At 48.4% G+C, this 20,055-nt stretch overlaps 1 long non-coding RNA gene across 3 annotated transcripts in view; it reads left to right on the top strand.

The window, feature by feature from the left end:
• The first annotated feature begins 900 nt into the window (after positions 1 to 900).
• Positions 901 to 20,055, top strand: part of LOC109492705 — a 76,035-nt gene continuing 56,880 nt past the window's right edge. For all 3 annotated transcript variants that reach the window (XR_002146661.3, XR_006587328.1, XR_006587329.1), the window contains exons 1-2: positions 901 to 1,506; positions 2,208 to 2,359. This is a non-coding gene — a long non-coding RNA (uncharacterized LOC109492705). The remainder of the gene's footprint in view (positions 1,507 to 2,207; positions 2,360 to 20,055) is intronic.

Raw genomic sequence — 20,055 nt, forward strand, 5'->3', positions numbered from 1 at the left:
TTCTAACTTTGGGATTCATCTGGAGAGTCTCCAGCTGACATTTGTAAATGGTATACATTAGGATGAGAACTGGCCTTACCAGTAGGACCAAAGAGGCTCAGCGATGTGGCCCTTCCTTAAACAAAGGGACCGTCTGTTCCAAAGACAAATTCATTTTTCCCCTTCATAAACTACAGAGACTGTCTGAAATTCCCAAAATGGACGCTTTCCAACCCCAAATATTTAGAGCCCCAGTCTCTTCCAGCACCTTGTTCTAATAAATTGCTTTCTTTGCTGCTCCCAGCCGCTTTATGAGGTAAGATTACTTCCCTTATTTTACAAATGAGGAAACTGAGGCTCAGAGGTGTGTGATAACTAACCTAAGGCTAATAAATTGCAGGGTGGGATTCAAACCCAGCTTGGACTTTTGTCCTACCTCACCCTGTCCCAGGACCCTTTCCGGTTCCAACATTCTGAATCCACGGTCCTCGTGGCCCTGGGAAGCTCTGAGCCTGGCACGCGGGAAGGCGGGCTGTGGTCCCCAAGAGGGGAAGCCAAAGGACAGCCCAGGCAACCTAGTTTGCAGTGTCCGAGGGAAAATGGAAAGGTGGGCTTTTGTTCAGAAGTCGTTAAGAATTCAAGACCACCACAGCAGAGAGTTGAACCCAGCAAAGGTCCCTGTGAGCCTTGGGTCACGTGCAGGTCCCAGGCCTGCGGACCTGGCAGCCCTGGATGTGTCCCCTTACTCCTGGGAGGAGTACCGGCCGCAGGGTGACCTGGTGCTGGAGGAAAGCAGGCTGGTTTCTTTTCCTTTTACTTTCTTTTTTTAAAAAAAAGTTTACTGTTTATTTTTGAGAGAGAGGGCAAATGGGGGAGGGGCAGAGAGAGAGAGAGAGAGAGAGAGAGAGAGAGAGAGAGAGAAGGAGACACAGAATCCAAAGCAGGTTCCGGGCTCGGAGCTGTCTTCGCGGAGCCCGACGCCGAGCTGGAACCCACGAACCGCGAGATCATGACCTGAGCGAGATCATGAGCGCTCGCTGGCGAGCCTCCCCGACCTGCTCCCGGGGTCACGTGGTCCGCTCCCGGGGTCACGTGGTCCGCTCCCGGAAGAAAGCGAGGGCCTGAGAGGCTGTGTGCGCCAGAGGTTTGCGGCTTAGCTCTTTTCATTCCTCCCGTGTTGTCGCTGTTTCAAACGCTTCGTGTGGCTTTGGAGGCAATGGCTTGAGCCTTGATAAGATACAGAGAAATCGGAGGCAAGGAGGCCTGGTGGTAAATATGGAGCTTTTATTTGGCGCCGCAGGTGTCCCTCGGTCCTGCCTGCTCCCGGGGCAGGCACGCCTGTGGGGCCGAGATGACCTGGAAGGGGGATGGCCAGAGAGCTGTGCTTGGAGCCCAGCTGCGGAATAACACTTGGAAACATAAAACCCAAGGTGGAAAGTGAGAAAGAAACAGAGAAAAACAAATCCCCGACTCACCCACCGCCGCCTGAATGAAGGAGGAGTCGACAGAGGACACGGCTGTAGGATTGTAAGTGGCCGGCAAGCCCCGCTGGAAGATGGGATTCACCCAGTTGGTTCCCCCAGAGACAGGCATTTGGGCACTTGTCTGGGTCTCCTCAGGAGGCACGGGTTCCCAGGGGGGTTTGATTCCAGCTGAAGCCTCCCCAGTTCTCAGGTGACAGGTGTTTGACCTACACCTCTTGAAAGCCCGCTTCTGGCCTTGTGACTCTTTCAGGGTCTCCGGTATCCTGTGGGCAGCCTGGCGGCTAGCCTTGGGGATGCAGTGGCTAACAGTCAGGGGTGAGCCCTGCCCTCCTACAATTCTCAGCTGGAGGGAGAGCCAGAAAAATGAGCAGGCAGGTGGACAGACAGGGGAGAGGAGGGGAGCCTCACCTCGAGGAAGCCTCTCCCTGCGAAAGCATTATACCCGTAGAAATCTGAAAGAGGAGCAGAATTTATCCAGGTGTTGGAGATGGTGGGGGTGAGGGGGGATTCTGGGCCGGAGGGAAAGCATGCGCAAAGGTCAGGAAGTAAGAAAGAGGATGTTGTATTTGCATGGTGGGCGTGACCGCTAGGAGAGACCTTTCTAGCAACAGACGTTAGTTGAGTGCCACTACGTGCTTCGGTAATGGTGAGCCAGCCCACAGAATGGGTTGTGCCACTCTCCAGTACTTGCTCTTCCAATGGTAGACCCTTATTTCTCTGTCCTCCTGCTTCTTCCTCATACAGCTCATACATCGACTGGCTCCCTTCCTTGGGTTTATTCCATGTGTTAGCGGAATACCAATAACATTGGAAGAAGCAAGAAAGATGGACATGAGTTTCACTTTCAAGAGGTTGCCCAAGAACAAGCAGTTGGTTGAGGAGATGGCTCCATAGAGGTAAGGCCTCAGAATCTTGACCTCTTGTTTCTCCACCGTCCCTGAGGAGTTGTTCTTGAATGCACGCTCCAAAATGGCCCTCTGTCATGTCAAATTTCGATGAGGTAAGATAGACAGAAGAACACACACTCTTTTCTTTTAAGGCTGTGGCGTGGAAGTCACAGACGTCATCTCTGCTCGCATGCCATTGGTCAGCCCTCAGTCATGTGACCACCCCTAGAGGCAGGGCAGTCTGGGAAATGTAGTCAAGGTGGCTCCCGTTTTCAGAGAAAGCTCAGAGGTAAATGGATCTTCAGATGACTAGCCGTCTCTATTCTGTTCTGTTTCTAGTTTGTGATCTTGGAGATGTGTCTTCACAGACTAACGTTGCAGTGATGATTCCTGTTTGGTTTAGCCCTGAGCTCCCCATCTCATATGTGGACACTAGAAAGGCAGAGAACATCAATGTTGGAAAGCTAAATATCCTGTGTCCAAGCTAAAACTTACAATAGACAAGTCAGGGGGTAAAACATTTGTTGGATGTTTTAAATCAATAAAAATTTCTCCTCTAAGGGTCGAGCAAGGGAGGTCTACTCACTTCACTGAGAGGAGTTTTGTGATGAGATTAAATGCAAAATCAGTCCTCGTTTGGGCCTTAAAAGCTCTCCGTTGAGAAGAGACAACGAAGGCAATGGACTTGCCCACAGCCCTTAATCAAGGCCCGGCCTGAGTTCCTCAGGCTTTGTTGTTTCGAAAGGCGAGGGTGAAGAAAAATGAGGGATTGACAAGGAAAGCTGGTGGGGGTGGATGTGTTCCCTCAAAAGAAGGGAGTGTGAGAGATGGGCTACCCCTGAGTAAATGGGTTCAACCAGACAGATGATCCAGATAATCCAATAAAACACTTCGTGTTTTTGTGACTAATCCAACTGTCATAGTCCACGTCCAGGAGCTCAAACCATCAAAAGGTGATTCTGAGTCTTGTGTTCACTTACTGGTTTGCCTGGAATTAAGTTTTCATTAAGAAGCGACCACGGTCATTTCACACACTCCAGAGCCCAATGCTTACAATGTGGGGTTTATTGGCTGTTGTGGATTGTGCATGTCTCATGATTCCCGGCCCTCCTAGTCATGCCTGGTAGCATGGAGATTGTTTGCATACGTGTGTCTGGCTCAGATTGAGAGGATTTGGGGAACGAGGCTCCATCCCAGTCCTGGTTTGTTGAATTCATTCTGCTGACCAAGGTTGACTATGGCTCTTTTGGTTAATCCACATCTCCATTGTCAGCGGCATAACTTAGCAGAATGCCATGTTTCTGTCATGTTTGCCTGCCTTCTGGCTGTGACGCCAACCTCCCCCTCCTCCCCCTTCCCTCCAAGAGTCCATTGCAACCTTTAAAAACGGAGGGAGTGCTTCTCAGAGGCTGCAGGGAGTCAACCACACCACAAAAATGAACGATATGGGACCATTCGCAATTTCTTATCAAGTAAACCTACATTTGCCTCTAACCCAGAAGTTATACTCTTGGATATTCATCCCAGAGAACCAAAAACTTCGGTTTAGACAAAAACCTGTCCATGAACTTATCAGCTTTTAGTCAATAATCGCCTGAGACTAGAAACAATCCAAATGACCTCCAATGGGTCAATGGTTAAATGCTCTCTCTTACATCCACACAGCAGAACGCTCCTCAGCAATGAAAAGGAACAAACTTTTGAGATATACAATGTATTAGTCTTGTTGGGGTTGCTGTAATAAAGTACCACAGGACTGAGTAGTTTAACAGAAATGTAGGGCCTTACAGCTCTGGAGACTGGACGTCTGAGATCAAGGCGTTGATAGGGACGTTCTCCTTCTGAAGGTGCTAAGGAAGGAACTGTTCTCACCTGTCTCCTACTTCCTGGCAGTTCCTGGGCTTGGCTCCAATCCTTTATGGTGTTCTCCCCATGTATGTATCCGTGTCTAACTTTCTCCTTTTCATAAGGACATCAGTCATATTGAATGAGGGGCCCACCCTACTCCAGTAGGACCTAATCTTAATATCCACAACAACCCTACATCCAAATAAGGTCACATTCTGGAGTGTTGGGGGTTAGGGCCTCGCCATGTGAATTTGACGGGGACACAATTCAGCTCAACATGTAATGACATGGATAAGGGCATTTTGCTTAGTGAAAAAAGCCAATCTCAAAAGATTGCATGCTGGATGATTCCATTTACGTTACATACACAAAATGACAAAACTCTGGAGACGGAGAACAGGTCGATGGTTGCCAGGACACAGGGACAGGAGTGGGGGGGCGGTGAGTCTATAAAGGGTTGCATGAGGGAGTTTCTTTGTGGTGATGGAATAGTCTGGATCCTATTTGGTGGTGGCTGTATGAATCTAGATGAGGGATCACATTGTATTGAACTACATCCCTCTCCCCCCAACATGCGGGAGTGCATAAGAAAACTGATCAGTACTGAACAAGGTTTGTAGTCTAGTTGACAGGTTTATACCCATGTCAAGTTTCTGGTTTTGATATTGTACTAGTTATACAGAGATGTCGCCATTGGGGGAAGCCGGGTGAAGGGTTCACGGAACTATCCTATCTACCATTCTATGATATGTGCAGTCACCCCACCTTTGTTCTCTGCTCGCAAAATGAGGAGACACGTCCAGGTGACATGGGCAGTGAAGGGCAGAGGTCAGAACACAGATAATCATTCATTTCCCTCCAGACTTTTCACCTAAGTTTTGGTTTTCTAGATTTTCAGATTCATGTTAGGTGAGATCTGGGCTGGTAGCCCCTCTCAGGACCTCAGCTTCTTAGATCAGCCATTGCCTGACTCATCCACCCACACCTTTCCTTGAAGTCCTTGTGCCTGGGGAGCACCTCACCTCCAGGACGCTTGGGGGCCTGGCTCCCTCTGCCAGCCTGGGGAGTCTTGTCCGTCCCACCCCCACCCCTGCAGAGAGCAACACCACCCTCCCAAGCCAGATTTGCTCCGGCCCTCACCTGCATCACCCTCAAGCCCAGAAAGCTGGTTTTGTGGATCCCAAGCTTTGGTTCAGATGACCTGGCTTCAAGGCTAGCTCTGATGCACAAACAGGTCAAGTCACTTGTCTCTTTGCCTCGGTTTTCTCAACTGTTCAGAGAGGGTCAATCCTTACTATCTAATTTGGAAGGCTGGAATATCCTAAAACTTAACCATTACAGTTGATGGGAAGGTTTCATGTAAATGCAAAGTTCTCTTTTAATGACCTCAGAATGATAATTTAATAATGATTAATTATTAAGCATCTCTCACATATTAAGTGCAAGTAATACCTGTTAATTCTTTCTCTTATTTAAAAAAGTTTTTTTAACATTTATTTATTTGTGAGAGGGGGGAGGGGCAGAGACAGAGGGAGACACAGAATCCGAAGCAGGCTCCAGGCTCCCAGCTGTCAGCACAGAGCCCGACGCGGGGCTCGAACTCACAAACCGTGAGATCATGACCTGAGCCAAAGTCAGACGCTCAACTGACTGAGCCACCCAGGTGCCCCAGTACCTGTTAATTCTTATAAGTGTTATGGACTTCCTGGGACTATTCCAAGCATGTCCCATGCCTGCCTAGGAGATTGCCTCTCTGACCCTACTCACTCGGACTGCACCTCTAAAAGCTATGGGAATCTTTGTTTCTGAGTTTTGATCCAGGAGATCAGGAACTTTGTTTGCTTTCAAAAGTCCACATCGATCTTTTACCCATGATCCCTGGGGTGGTGGGGTGAGTGAGCTAGGTCGACAGGCTCTCAAGAACTGATTGTGCCCACCTCTGCCCCGCTCTTAACTTGGTGACGTCATACTGGGGCTTGAAATTGGCCATGGTGAGAGTTTTTATACCACGGAAGTCAATACATGCTACAAATCAGGAGGATGTGTTTGTTTCCCCAGAAGCCTTGGCAGATCCATTGCAAATGGGATTTCTGGAGGCACATTAAGATATCTCTAAATTCCCAACGTGGATGGGAGGATTTGGCCACCAACGTAAAATAGTAATCATGCATGCCCTTGAGAAATCTGCTCTAGACCTTGCTATCTGTGTTACCATGTGCAATCACTGTCTTCAGGTGTCCATTCCCTCCTCTGTAAAGGCGAGGATATTGATGGGGTCTACCGCCTACCCTCAAAGCACTTCTCAGGTTAGCTTTTCTTATTGTGCTTTTGGTTGCTACTATTTTTATTATGAGGTTCCTTGTCTCTGTGGGAAGGTAGGTTTTAAGCAGTTGACCATCCCACCTTTCTGAGAGACAATCCAGTATAATGTCGAGAGGACAGACTCTAGAAGTTTCCACCTGTGTTCAAATCCTTACTCTATTACTTATTAGCTGTATAACCTTGAGCAAGTTGCTTAACCTCTCTGTAGCCCAATTTCCTCATCTGTTGGGTGGAGATGATAGTAATACCTACTTCTTAGAGTCACTCCAAGGATTACATGACTCAGTGTGTATACAGCACATTAAGCAGTGCCTGACTCAGAGTGAGTACTGTTAGGAGTCTGCTATAATTATTCTGAAAGTGAATGTACTGGGTTGAAGATTATCCCCCAAGAATTCGTGACCTCCCCCAGAATGTGACTTTATGTGGAAACACAGTTGCGATACATTCAAGTAGGTAAGATGACAATGTTGGAGTAGGGTGGGTCCCTAATCCAATGTGAGTAGTAAGAAGAGGCAGGACACAGAGACAGACAAAAAGACACACACACACACACACACACACACACACACACATACACACACAGAAATGATGCAAAGGTACACAGGGAGAACAGCATGTGATGACAGAGGCAGAGATTAGCTTGGTGCCACCACAAGGAAGGCCAGCATTGTTGGCAAGAGCCAGGAGCTAGGAAGGGGCAAGGAAGGATGCCCCCCTAGAGCCATCAGAGAGCAAATGACCTTGTCTACACTGTGATTTTGGACTTCTAGCCTCAATTTACTGTGAGACAAAAAATTTTGCCGTTCTAAGCTAACTAGGGTGTGATCATTTGTTACAGCAGCTGCAGGAAACTAATACAGTAAGGTTTGAATGAGGTTGGAATACCCTGTTCCACAGCGCCCCTTGGGAATCCACCCCCCCCCCCGCCAGCTGTGTTTTTAAATATCTTTTCTGCCTTTGCTCTATTGACTCTTTTTAAAAAAATCTTTTCTTAAAGGTAATCTCTATGCCCCATGTGGGGCTTGAACCCATGACTCTGAGATTGAAAGTCACATGCTCCACTGACAGAGCCAGCCAGACGGCCCTGCTCTATTGGCTCTTTCCCCAGGGGCAGGGCTCCAGTAGCACGTGACCTCCTTGCAGCTACAAAATGGTAGCTGGGGGTGACTTGGCAGGGATGTGTGTGCGAGGCCGGCTGAAGGAAGGCTCAGGGTTCACGGTGTGGGCTACCCCAGGGATCCCCTAGGATCAACCTCCAAATATCTGCCCTGGAACGATGACAAAAAAGTACACCAGCTGGAAAGATGAATCTGAGTTTATGAATAGCCTTTAAAGGGGCTCACTCGTTTTGTACACACGTCTTCCCCTCTGGGATGGCAGCTCTCTTTGCCAGAAATTCTATTTTGCTGACTCTTTTTATTTTCGTGATCGAAGGCAAAGATTTTTCTAAGCCCTATTGAAAGGTTACTGGCTTTTCAGGGCTACATACGCAACTCGCCTGTCGCGTGGGGACGTCATACCTCATAGCGTGGCAGCGCCGTGTGCACACCCATAAAACACAAACGCCCAGTGGAGTTTGAATTTCAGATAAACAGCAAAGACTCTTTTTAGATATGTATGTTCCAGTTAAGAAAACGTAATGTATTCGGGTGAAATTCGTATACCATACCGTTAACCATTTTAAAGGGAATGAGGGCACAGTGTTTAGTATGTTCACTCAGTTGTGCCACCACCGCTTCTAACCGGTTCCAAAACATTCGCGACACTGGTAAGTGGAAGCCCTCATTTGTTAAGCACCTTCTCCACATCTCTCCCTCCCCCGGCTCCTGACGACCACCAGTGAGCTTTCCGCCGCTATGGGTTTCTCGGTTCTGAGTAGTTCGTGTAAATGGAATCCCCCAACATGCGTACGCGTCTGGCCTCTTTCACTTAGCATGATGGTTTCACGGTCTATCCGCCGTTGCAGTACTGCATCCCTGTTTACGGTTGAATAATGTTCCTTTGTGTGTGCACGCCACAATTTGTTTCTCCATCACCCGTTGATGGACGCTTGGATTGTGTCTGCTTTTTGGATATTGTGAGTAGACGGTGGGCTTTCTTGTGAAGCACTTTGCTGGCTTTATTTTTCCGCAAGAATTTCGCACTGGTGATGCTACCTAAATGGGGAACACAGAGTCTCAGAGACACGAAATAACTGCCCTTTGGATCAGGCTGCGGGGAGGAAATAGACGGCCCATTCAAAGGGGGTAGCAAGGAAAGGTTAATGAAGGTATTATTGATAGAAGTTTCCAGCAGGGGTGAGGACACCAATGAGGGATGGAGAAGCGCCCAGTGCTTGCAACAGTGGGAGTCGTGACTACTGCTTGGCCTGTAGGAGTAGAGGGAGAACGATGTTAGGATTTGGAGGAGAAGGTAGGACAGGGCTGCCTGGCAGGAACCAAGGCCCTCCAGAAAGAAAGCCATCAGCTGACAATCCACAGGTGATGAGTAAAGAGTAGAGGAATAAACACCAGGATCTCCCTTTTCTCATGCCCTCCAATCTCCTACTTCCATTGTCCAGACCCAACGGGGAGTCTAGGGTAAGGGAAGCAGCCCTCCCGTAGACCAGAGCGGAGAAGGACGGAGAGCGTCTGGGGGCTCTGAACCATCTCTGAATGAGGATAGAGTGTTGCACACCGCCATCCATCGGCCGAGGTTCTGGGGGCTTTTCCTCTGCTGTTTTTTCTATAGTTGTTAGGAGATGGGAATATACATCGCTCGTGTGCTGTGTTCATCGTGGGCCTCTGTGGGTTTGGTGGCCAAACAGCCCTGGCACCTTTCAATATGTCTTCTTTTCCTCCCTTCTGCTTTCCTTCTCCTCTTTCTCTCTCTCTCCCCATGGCACGTGGCAGGTGCTCGCAAATATTTGATGATTCTGATTACATGATGTGATGCCGACCTTCATTTACTCTGCTATAAAGAGCACCTTGCTGGCACCAGCTGATAGCTGGTAGCTATCGGACATAAGTGGGTGACGTGGTTCTGATCCTAATCTCAGTTCAGTTCATCTTACCGTTAGGGTCTGAAGTCTCCTCTGTGTTGACCTTTCACGTGTGAACAGTGACCCGAGGTGGTTGTCGTAGGAGAAGATGGCTGTGGGCGCATCGTGGGACGACCTCGGGGGTGAAACGGGTGGCAGCCTGAGAAAAGGCAGCTGAGTGTCCTGTACCAGATGCACTACTCCCAAGCCGAGCGGCTCAGACAATTTCTTTGCCTCTTGGTCTTCAGTTGCCTTAGTTTTCTCAGCTCTAAATAAAGACGGCTCAAGCTGCAGATGTCTTCCAAGGCCAATGGTCCAGCAACCTATCACCATCTTACCTTGGTGGGGATGCTCTGCCTTCCTTCAACTCATCGAGAAACGTCCAAACAGAGCCATTGCCGAGATACCCAAAGCAAACAAGCTGGACAGACCAAAGCCCGTGAAGCAACCCATCTCCACCCATGAATACAGTGCTTCCTTCCATTTCTTCTTTTCTTTCTTACTTGCATCCCAACCCCCACTCTTTGCTTTCTTCTTCTTTCTAAATTCAAAACAGTGAGAACTACCTTCTAGCTCAAGACCCAACATGTCCATTAATGCACGTATGGTCTGTTACTTAGCGCTGGACATTTCAGAATCAGTCTGTGCGCTTTGGCCAAAAGCTGCAAAGCCTACGTCACGGTCCCTCCTGCAGGATCGCTATGCATAAAGGAGAAATACTCCTGTCTGCAGCTACGTGTAGCTGTTGTGATCTTCTGTAAAGGAAACAATTTTCATTGTTCACATGGGCCCAGTTGTTTATGTGCACTTCATTTACTGTTGTGTTTAGCAACCAAGACTCCTTTAAATCTAGGGCTCAAGATCCATTTAGTTTTACAAGTTAAGCCAAACTCCTTTTTTCTGTAAGTGCCTTTTAAAATTCTTGGATAAAATCAATAAAACATGAAATGTCTCTATTGAAAAATGATATGACCAAGCTCTCCCTGAGAATTCATGGGTTAAAATGTGGTTTGAGGCTTAAAGGCCCATTAAGGTACTACTGGATTATGGTGAAATCGTTCTGAATGTGAACTTTACTGCATTTGACTTAGAAATGTAATCCAGCCCCGGGTCCTCAAGGCACAGATGCCAAACACTGCTTGTAGGATGTGTTAGTGATGGAGGCAGCAGCTTGGCATGGCAGCTTGAAGATACGATGCCTTCAGTCTTTACTGTCAATGATCTGGAAAGAGGACCATCTCCCCACTGGGCACAGGGAGAAAATGATTACCTAATTATCAATGAGGGAGTGTTAATAAATTAATATGTGACACAGATATATTACACATGAATTTTCTCGGGACTCCACCATCTTGATTTTGAAATATACATCACAGGATTTTGTTTTGAGCCGAGGAACCTCCCCATCCTCAAGTTGAATGCCCACATTTCCAGATATGGAGACCAGGGCCCATGAGGGTGTTGATTGGCCCAGGGTCACCCGGTGGTAATAGCTCACTCAAACTGGGGATACTGGGATTCAGTGAGTGTGATGTTGAGAACTTTTCAGAAGGAGAGATTTAGCCCGGAAGCTTTTGTTGTTGTTGCCCAGTGAAGGACTGGGTGGGAGAGATGGTTATGGATTCTGAAGTTACACAGACCTAGGTTCAAGGCTCAGCTCTGTCACTTGCAGTCCTGGGACATTAGGCAGACCCCTAACTGTTCTAAGTTTTAATTTCCTCACCTTTGTAATGGGAATGATGGGGATGGCAATGGAGGTTGCCTCGTGGGTAGTGGTAAAGACTCAGCAAAACAGGGTGGTAAAACTTAGCTTCATATATGGCAAGCGTTGGCTGAAGTCATGGGAGCATTGTGAGGGTGCTTCTCGGCTACACCTTTACTAATTCTGATTCGTACGTGGGGTCAACAGTCACAGGGAGAAATTAATGTTCCGTATTGTCATGTGGTGCCGTTGGTCTCTGTGTCGAAGTTTTAGACGTTGAAATATGACATGTGCCTTTGCCCTGTATAGGGAGTTCATAGTGGAATTTGCCAAAAAGCATCTCTCAAATGAGCCAAGATTGATGTTCATAATGGGCGGATGGGCATGTCATAGACATTAAGAAATATTTTAATGTAAATGCCTGGCACAGAGAAAGTAACAAACACATGTCTGTTGAATTAAATTACATTGAACAAGAGGTAGGGAGGTCTTGCCACCAGATGTAATAGAACCCAGGAAACAGATGCTCCATTTAAACCTTCTTATCCCATGGAGCAGGGATGACATCTACCACTTTCATATTCCATGCCCAGGGCAGACATCACTAATCCATCCCAGCACTCCCATCCTCCCACGGTATATTGTTTTCTATGTGTGACTCTCCCACTAGGTGATGGGTCCTTAAAGGATGCTCTATTTCCCACAAATCACATAGAATAGATGCTTAGTATTTGCAGAATGGAGGAGCTCAGAGAGATTTAAGAAGTTGCCCGAGGCCACACAGGAAATTTGGCACTAATTGAGTTTGGCACCAATTGAGAAATAGAAACAGGAGTGGGCAGAAGGAGATGAAAACACCATCTTTATTACCTTCATAGGGAGGTTGGAGGATGTGACTTGGGTCCATGGTAAGCTGGCAACAGTGAGCTGGTAAGTGGTGAAACCCAGATGCAGACAGACTCACCTCTTAGACACAGGCAAGCAAGCCTGAGGTCCAAAGCGCACCTTGACTTAGTGTTCCCCCAAAAGCAGAGCCTAGCGGGTAAACTTAGGGAATGGAAGGGCAGAGCTGAAGCGAGGCTCTCTGCAAGCAGGTGGATCCCAAAGAGAGGCAGGGGAAGGGGCGAAGCCACACATGCTTTCGCCCCCAGCCCCCATCCACTAAGTAGTTCTTTCTCCCTTGGAGAGGACGTGAGCCGTCAGGAGGCTGGAAGTGATATGTTATGCTCAGGGTTTCCCCCCAAAACACGAGGAGGAAGTTAGTGATCCTCTGATAGGCCCTGGGCAGCAAATCAAATACTCACCTGATAAGGGTTCAGCACAGTACTGAGTGCACAGTAGGTACACTACAAATCTTAGCTTCTAGCCCACACATTACTGCTCTGAAATTCTTTTTTTTTTTTTAATGTTTATTTATTTTTGAGAGAGAGACAGAGCACGAGTGGGGGAGGGGCAGAGAGAGAGGAAGACACAGAATCCGAAGAGCTGTCAGCACAGAGCTCTTGACGCGGGGCTCAAACCCACGAATGGTGAAATCGACCTGAGCCAAAGTCGGACGCGTAACCAACTGAGCCACCCAGGCGCCCTGGCTCTGAAATTCTTATACAAGCGTTCAAAATGCTACTACTTGGAAATAAAGTAAGAGCTTCCAATATTGTTGGGTCCACTCAGCGTCTCCTCTCCCCTTTCCCGACTTGATCATCTATAAGAAAAAGGAAAAGCACATTCTCGAGGAGCTGAACTCCCAGCGTGCATGAGGACACTGCCACATGCCAAGTAGATATGGACTTTTGAGCTCGCAACTGGCTCAGTGTGATCAACGTATCCCATCCTGGCCCTGCTCTTCACCTTGCAGAACGGGCTTCGCTCGTGGCCACGACTTCAGGGGGCACAGGGTCGGGTTGTTCTCCACCCCGCAGCAGTGTCACGGCCCTCATCTGCAGCGTGGGGAGCTGTACGAACGCACAGAGAGAAGCCCCGCAGGGTCAAGGGGGGCCACAGTGTTTGGCCCAGCTGCGCCTTTGCAAAGAGCCTCCCTGGGCTTCTTTTCTTCCACAGATCACGCTCTTCACTGGTATCCTACGCACCGCCCTGCCTGTTTTCAAGTCTGGAGACATAGCAGGTGAGGTCATGCCCTGAGTTATCTGCATCGGAGGAGCATGTAGTAAATATATATATATATATATTGTGTGTGTGTGTGTGTGTGTGTGTGTGTGTGTGTGCGTGTGTGTGTGTGTATGTGTGTGTTCTGCTGCCTGACTCCCCATCTACTCTATCAAGGCCAACAGCCCGGTGGGTAGGAACAACACCAGCTCAGGTGCAAGGCCGTCAAAAGCCAAACTTGACCAAGACGTTGCACGAGTGGCTCCTTATCCTTCAATTTCCTCATCCGTAAAATGATGATGATGATGACACCTGCTTCTACAGTGTTCATGATGCATATAAAGCGTTTGGTATGCAGCACACAAAAATACCAAAGTCTAGTTTCTCCTGGCTCACTGTTCATACTGTCGTTTCAGAATGCATTTCAGATGTTCTACAAGAAGTACATGCACCAAAACACGTAATGAAACAAAAATTGCCAGTGAGAGAAGGATGGGAATGGAAAAAAAGCCATGAGGACTAAGGCAAACGTACATGAGAACCAGACAGGTCGGCTGTGGTGGGAGCAGGTAGTGGATGAGGAAGCAAAGGAATGAAACTTAAAAAGTCAGACTTTAAGATTTTATATGGTTGCTGTAATAAGTTGTCAGTTTAGTTCTGAGTTTCCTGGCAGCCAAATCAAAAAAGGAAACGACTCAGGCCATGTGGTACAACCATAATTGAAAATTTAGAATGTAGAAGGATCTAGCTCACCTACTTTCTTTCCTGAAAGTTAACAACATACAATTCTGGATTAATTATTATATTACTTTTGGGGGTGTGTGTGTGTGTGTGTACATGTGCTTACCATAAATAGCTGTCTACATACACAATTAAAGCTGTTCACAAATTGTCAGGATATTATCTGTGACTCTTTAAAAAAATTTTTTTTAAGTTCATTTATTTTGAGAGAGACAGAGACAGAGAGAGGGAGCAGAGGACAGGCAGAGAGAGAGGGGGACAGAGGGTCCAAAGCGGGCTCTGTGCGGACAGTAGAGAGCCCGATGCGGGGCTCAAACTCATGCACTGCGAGATCATGACTTAAGCCGAAGTCAGATGCTTAACTGACTGAGCCACCCAGGTGCCACAGCATATTACCTACTATTCTCTCTCTCTCTCTTTTTTAATGATTTATTTAGTTTTGAGAGAGAGAGCGCACGCTTGAGTGCATGGGGGAGTTGCAGAGAGAGAAGGGGACAGAGGATCTGAAGCAGGCTGTGCTGATAGCGAGCTACATGTGGGGCTCGAACTCACGAACCGTGAGATCATGAGCTGAACCACAGTTGGACGCTCAACCAAATGAGCCACCCAGGCGCCCCTTACCTACTATTCTTAACGTCTAGGATCATTTCATTTTGGTCGAGTTATACAGTTCACATTTAAAGGCTACTACTTCCTGTGTCCTGTGGCCTATTTTGCCTCCAGTCTTGAAGCCATTTGCAAAGGAAAGTTGTTCTTCTTGACTCTGTAACCGAAGCTTTCCAGATAAGCCCACTCACCCTATTCCCACTGAAGCGTGGGAGAGATGTCCCAAGCTGTCCATGGCATTGTACCGGCCCCTCCTGCTTAGCCCCGAGTCCTTCCTGTAAGGATTATGCCTCTCCTGAGTCTGAGCATACGACATGGTCTGTTTCCCACGTGCAGCTCCGCTCATCAGCAGTCGTGATTGGCCTTCTTATCTCCGCTCGGGGATGCTCCTTCAGGTCTTGGATTAGAGTGATCTTGGTGCCTTCTGTGGTCAGTCTGAGAAGGGGGACTCTGCTAGAGAGCCATTTGGAACCCAGTCCTGCGATAGGATGCCACCCGTCTGGATCACCAAGGGCATAAGGATTTAGACAAACGGAGCATAGGAAGATGTCAGAAACCCATCTCAATCCTGGGAAGAGAAGTGTCATAGATGACTTCTCAAAATGGCTTCTGGGTGCTCCCTCTTTCACCTCATACAGTCACACCCAAGCACCAGTTATGGGCAGCCCATGGGTTGTGTGAGTGCCATGGTTCTGAACACAGGCTGGTCCTTGCTTCAGTCGAGTTGAATGAACTTGAGATCAGAAGCTGCTGTGCTCTTAAATCCATTGCCGTGTTTGTGCCGAAGGCATGATTCTGACCGACCACTCCCAGCCCATGATGCAACAGGAGCACTAAGGCAGGAATGTTCCTGGGGCAGTCAGAACTCCTGTGATGGGTAACTTTGGCTGGAGGATTCTCACTGGCCTTGCCAAGTTTTCCTTAGCCTACACAGTAGTCTAAGATGCTACCATACTAACCAACTGACTAACCAACTAACTAATTACCCGACTAATTAACTAACCAACTGGCCAACCAACTAACTTCTTCCCACTGTGGTCTGATAGCTTCCCCAATCTCTTCCGGCTTCCTTTCCATTCTCTCCCACAGACAGCTCCCCTAACGAATGTCTTGCCATTTGACCCTATCTTGGTGTCTGTTTCTCAGAGCACCCCATCCGCAGGCTCGACCGGGCTGGATTTAGAAGATGGCTCCTCCACGGTTCTGACTTTGGAAGCTAGCTGTTGTTTGAACCTTCAGCTAGAGTCCCTGATGGAAATACCTATACTGACAGGTGCTTCCTCACGGCATGGTGGCCTCAAGGTAGCCAGACTTTGATGGCTCCAAAAGGGGATGCCTCAAGGAATAAAGAGGAAACTGTGTTGCCTTTTTCGACCTAGGCTCAGAACGTCATTCTATAGGTTACAAGCAAGCCACAACCTGCCCAGGCTCGAGGGCGTAGGGGACATGACCCCCAGCTCTTGCTGGGAAGAACGCCAAGGTCACATCGTAGAAGACAACTTGGGATGGGAGATACTGTTGGAAAAGGCAGTCTGGCGTTCTGGAGTAATAACTTTCTATTGCCATGTAGCAAACCATCCCAGGACTCAGTGGCTGAAAACAACAATTCTTTTAGTCTGATTATCCCTAAACGTTCTGAGGGCTGACACGGCTCGGTTAACACATTCTCACTTGAGGTCTTCATGCTTTTCCAGTGGCTGAGCTGGAGTCATCCAGAAAGGAAGGCTTCCCTGCCCCCACCCCCATAGGCATCTAGTGGGGCGTTCTGACAGCCAGCTGGAACCTCATCTGGGGAGGTCAGCTGGAACAGCCACACGTGGCCTCCCCAGATGGCCCAGGCTTCCTCACCGCATGGTAGCTGGGCTCCAAAAACAAACATCTTGAAAGGCAGCCTGCAGAAACTGCATACCTTCTTATGATCTAGCCTTGGAAGTCACGGCATCACCGAAGCCAGGCCTTATTTAGGGGGAGGGGCACCAGACTGCACCTCTCAAAGACTGTGTGGACCCATTTTAACCCACGGCAGGGGGCGTGGCACATGCCATTTGCAGGACGTCTTCTGGTGCATTCAGGAGAGCTGTGGAGGTGCCACGGGCCCGGGGTGGCTTCACGGCAGCCAAAGATTACTTTGTGCCAGCCTGCTTGTCCCTCGCGAGGTCGTCGATGGGTTTGTTTTACTCGCGCCCCCAGCCACAGCCGCGTGGTTCGTTGGTGGAAGACGCAGAAGTGGAACACTTGTATCAAGACGGATGGTATCCAGCGATGCCAAATTTTCCTCCCCCCCGTGAAAGCCAGAGGTTCCTTACCACCAACTGCGAGTGTGTGTATTTTAAAAACTCACAGCGGCTTCTCTGTGACTATCTGTTTTCATTTCGCCTTTCCCTCCCCCAGGTCACACACGAAGATGTTTTTCAAAACAGCAAGTTAAGAAAGTGAAATTAAATCAGTGACATTTGCCACTCAATCTCACTCGGCATCCTTGCTCCCTGGACGCTTCTAGGTGGAACCTGAGACGCTGAGTTATTACTAGTTTTCACTGTCCGTCCTCCCAGGGTGGCAGGGAGGGGGTGGTAATGAGAGGAAATGTAGACAGCTCCCCGATTCCATCAAAAGTTTCCCTTCCCACGAGGGTGTAAACGGTTTTTATTTTTTCACCTGATGATGTAAAAGGAAGGCAACGATTAAGGGAAAATATATTAATGACACAAACATTCCGCAATTACTTTGCCAAAGTCAAGAAAAACTCCGAAGACCGAATTATTTATCTGTCGATAAAATTGAATTGAATTAGCAGTTTGTGTTTTGACACCTTCTCCTAAAAGACAGCATCCTGAAAACCAGGTCTGAAATCGCCTTCACTTTCACAAGTGGGGACCCTAGAATCCCATTTCTGCCATAGTGCTGTTTTCAGACAGAGGCTGCCTCTTGTAACATTTGCAGGTGTCATTCCAGGGGAAGAGGATAGAGACTTAAAGTTTCACTTTAGTTGTGACAGTAATTCACATTATGTTAAATGTTGAACCGACCCTAGCTGCTACAAACAAGCTGATAGCATGTCTCCAGAAAATCTGGCAGAGGCTTCGTTATTTTGAACTCATGTTTTCAGGAGTTTTTTTGTTGTTGTCGTCATTGTTGTTTTTGGTAGAGATATTTATGCTCTGTGATACATATTCTTGTCTCCGTGAGAGTTTCCAGATGCATATATGGTTGTATCTGGCAAAGAAAGTTACTAAACGCTTTTATTTTATGAGGTTCTCTGGATGACGTATTAGGGCTGCCCTATTAGGGTTCTTGCCAATCCAAGTGCATGCCCACCATGCCAGCGTTCTGGTACCTCCGTGCCGTTGCTCTGTGCTGACATCCCCACGACTCAAGAGCTGCTCTTTCTAAATACAAGACAGAGCCTGGGACGAGGGGTGGACTTGAGTATATTTATCTTCTCCAACGCTACAGGTGGTTCTGGGCCATTCTTAAAAATGCCCAGTGGACATCAGCAGAAACATGATGAAAGAAACAGACTTATACGTCTCGGCGTTTCTGGGGGGTGTGAAGGCTACACCCGTCAATTTTCTCATGAGAGGTTTAAGTGGGTTTCCTTGGGAAGCACCTCGAGGACGCAGCAGAGCTGAGACCAGTACCCCAGTGGGACCCAGGAGCTGACCTTGCCCTCGTACTCAGTTCTATGTTTGGGTCTGTCTCGCTGAGACCGGGACCAGGAAGCAGGGCTGGACATTGTCCCCCGAGGCCGGCAGGCGTGAAGTGGAAGAAGAAACACAACGAAATGAAGAAAGGAACAAGACACGACCGCCTCACGCAGCTCCTGACCCCCAGGATGCATTAGAAACAGCCCGTCCCTGACACTCAAGTCCGAACTGAGAAGCTGGGCCGATTGCTTACAGATGCCATCTCGCGGTTTATTATTCCGTGAGCTGATGGGCAGCCTGCCTGCGCCTGCTGGTCTGAATTCTGGGCTCTTGGAAGTGCCTAAGGAAGAGGGAAGTTTTTAGAGCGAAGTGCAGTTTTGGGGAAACATAAGAATGAGCAGCAAGCCACCTTGGGGGCCTTGGTTTGCTTGTCCTTACAGGAAAGATGGTCCTTTCTTACTGCCTGCCACAGCAGACTGTCCTGTCCAGCCAGCTTCACGTGCTTTGTTTTCAGGGTTTGCAAAGAGAATGGTAAGGCCGTGTGCAGCTGTGATGAGGCGTGGCTCTAGCCTGTGTGTGCACCCTGTGCAAGGGAAAGGCAGCCCACGCTGAGTCAGGTCTGACTGTGCAACACAGATGAGGAAAGTGAGCCTTAGGTGCTCTCTGCATAGAGTTCACACTCTGATGCATGAGGTCCCTCCTGATCTTGCCGAACACCCTCTGGATGGATGCTCAGCCTCTTCTGTCCTTCCACTCGGTTCCCGTGTGCCCTGCCTGAGCCGCACTGCCCTCCTGGCCACCTGCTCCTGCCTTCTCCAGGGAGTCTCTCTGCGGAGATGCCCGCCCTCCTCCTGCCTCCAGCTGCTGAACTCCTTACCCTGCAGGACTCGACTTCCGGCGGCCACCTGCTGTAGAGGCCATCTCTAACAATGCCCCCCCCTCCCTGCAGGGGCAAAAGGAACAAGGGAGAATCCAGACATTCGCAGACCTGCAGAACTAAAGGTTGTAGCTCCAGACAGCAAAATAGTTTTGAATTAAGACACAGCCCTAGGACAAACACCAAAACGGGAGCTTGGCCATCATGCATTTGCTATGACCTCTGAATGGTGTATGCCTCCCCTTTAAGACCTTGTGTACGTGGAAATATTTTGGGTTAAAGTGTCCTATGGTACTCCCACAAAGGCCTGATGAGTTTAGAGCACCTGTAATTAAGTCTATAGAATGAGGCAGGTCTGAAAAAAGATTGTGCATGCTGCTATTGGCCGATGGAGCTTCCAGAAATCGGATTGATTAAAACACACACACACACACACACACACACACACACACACACACACACACACCCTAACAGAGTTTCTGAGAGACCTCTATTTCCAAAAGTGCCACCACACTGAACAAAGAGACAGTGATTGTTCAAGATGTAAAATAAACCTTGGGTCTTCACTGGTTATGGGCTAGAAAAGCATGCAGAGAAAGTTGTTCAACCACCAGGGTGGGCATATTTTCCAATGCCATGGAAAAGGAAGGGTAATGGAAAAGGAAGGGCTTCCTGGAGAGTGTGGTCAGAAGCCATGGAGAACAATAGGCTATGGAACTTCTTCCAGGAGTCATGACCAAGGTCTAATGGAAGAGCGTTCCTGACCCTCCCTGTAGGGCTTCTCAGATTTGCCGAGACAGATTTCAGAATTGCAGCGAACCACTATTTGTCAAGGTTCTC

This window comes from Felis catus, chromosome D2 (assembly GCF_018350175.1).
Source record: "Felis catus isolate Fca126 chromosome D2, F.catus_Fca126_mat1.0, whole genome shotgun sequence".
Taxonomy (NCBI): Eukaryota; Metazoa; Chordata; class Mammalia; order Carnivora; family Felidae; genus Felis; species Felis catus.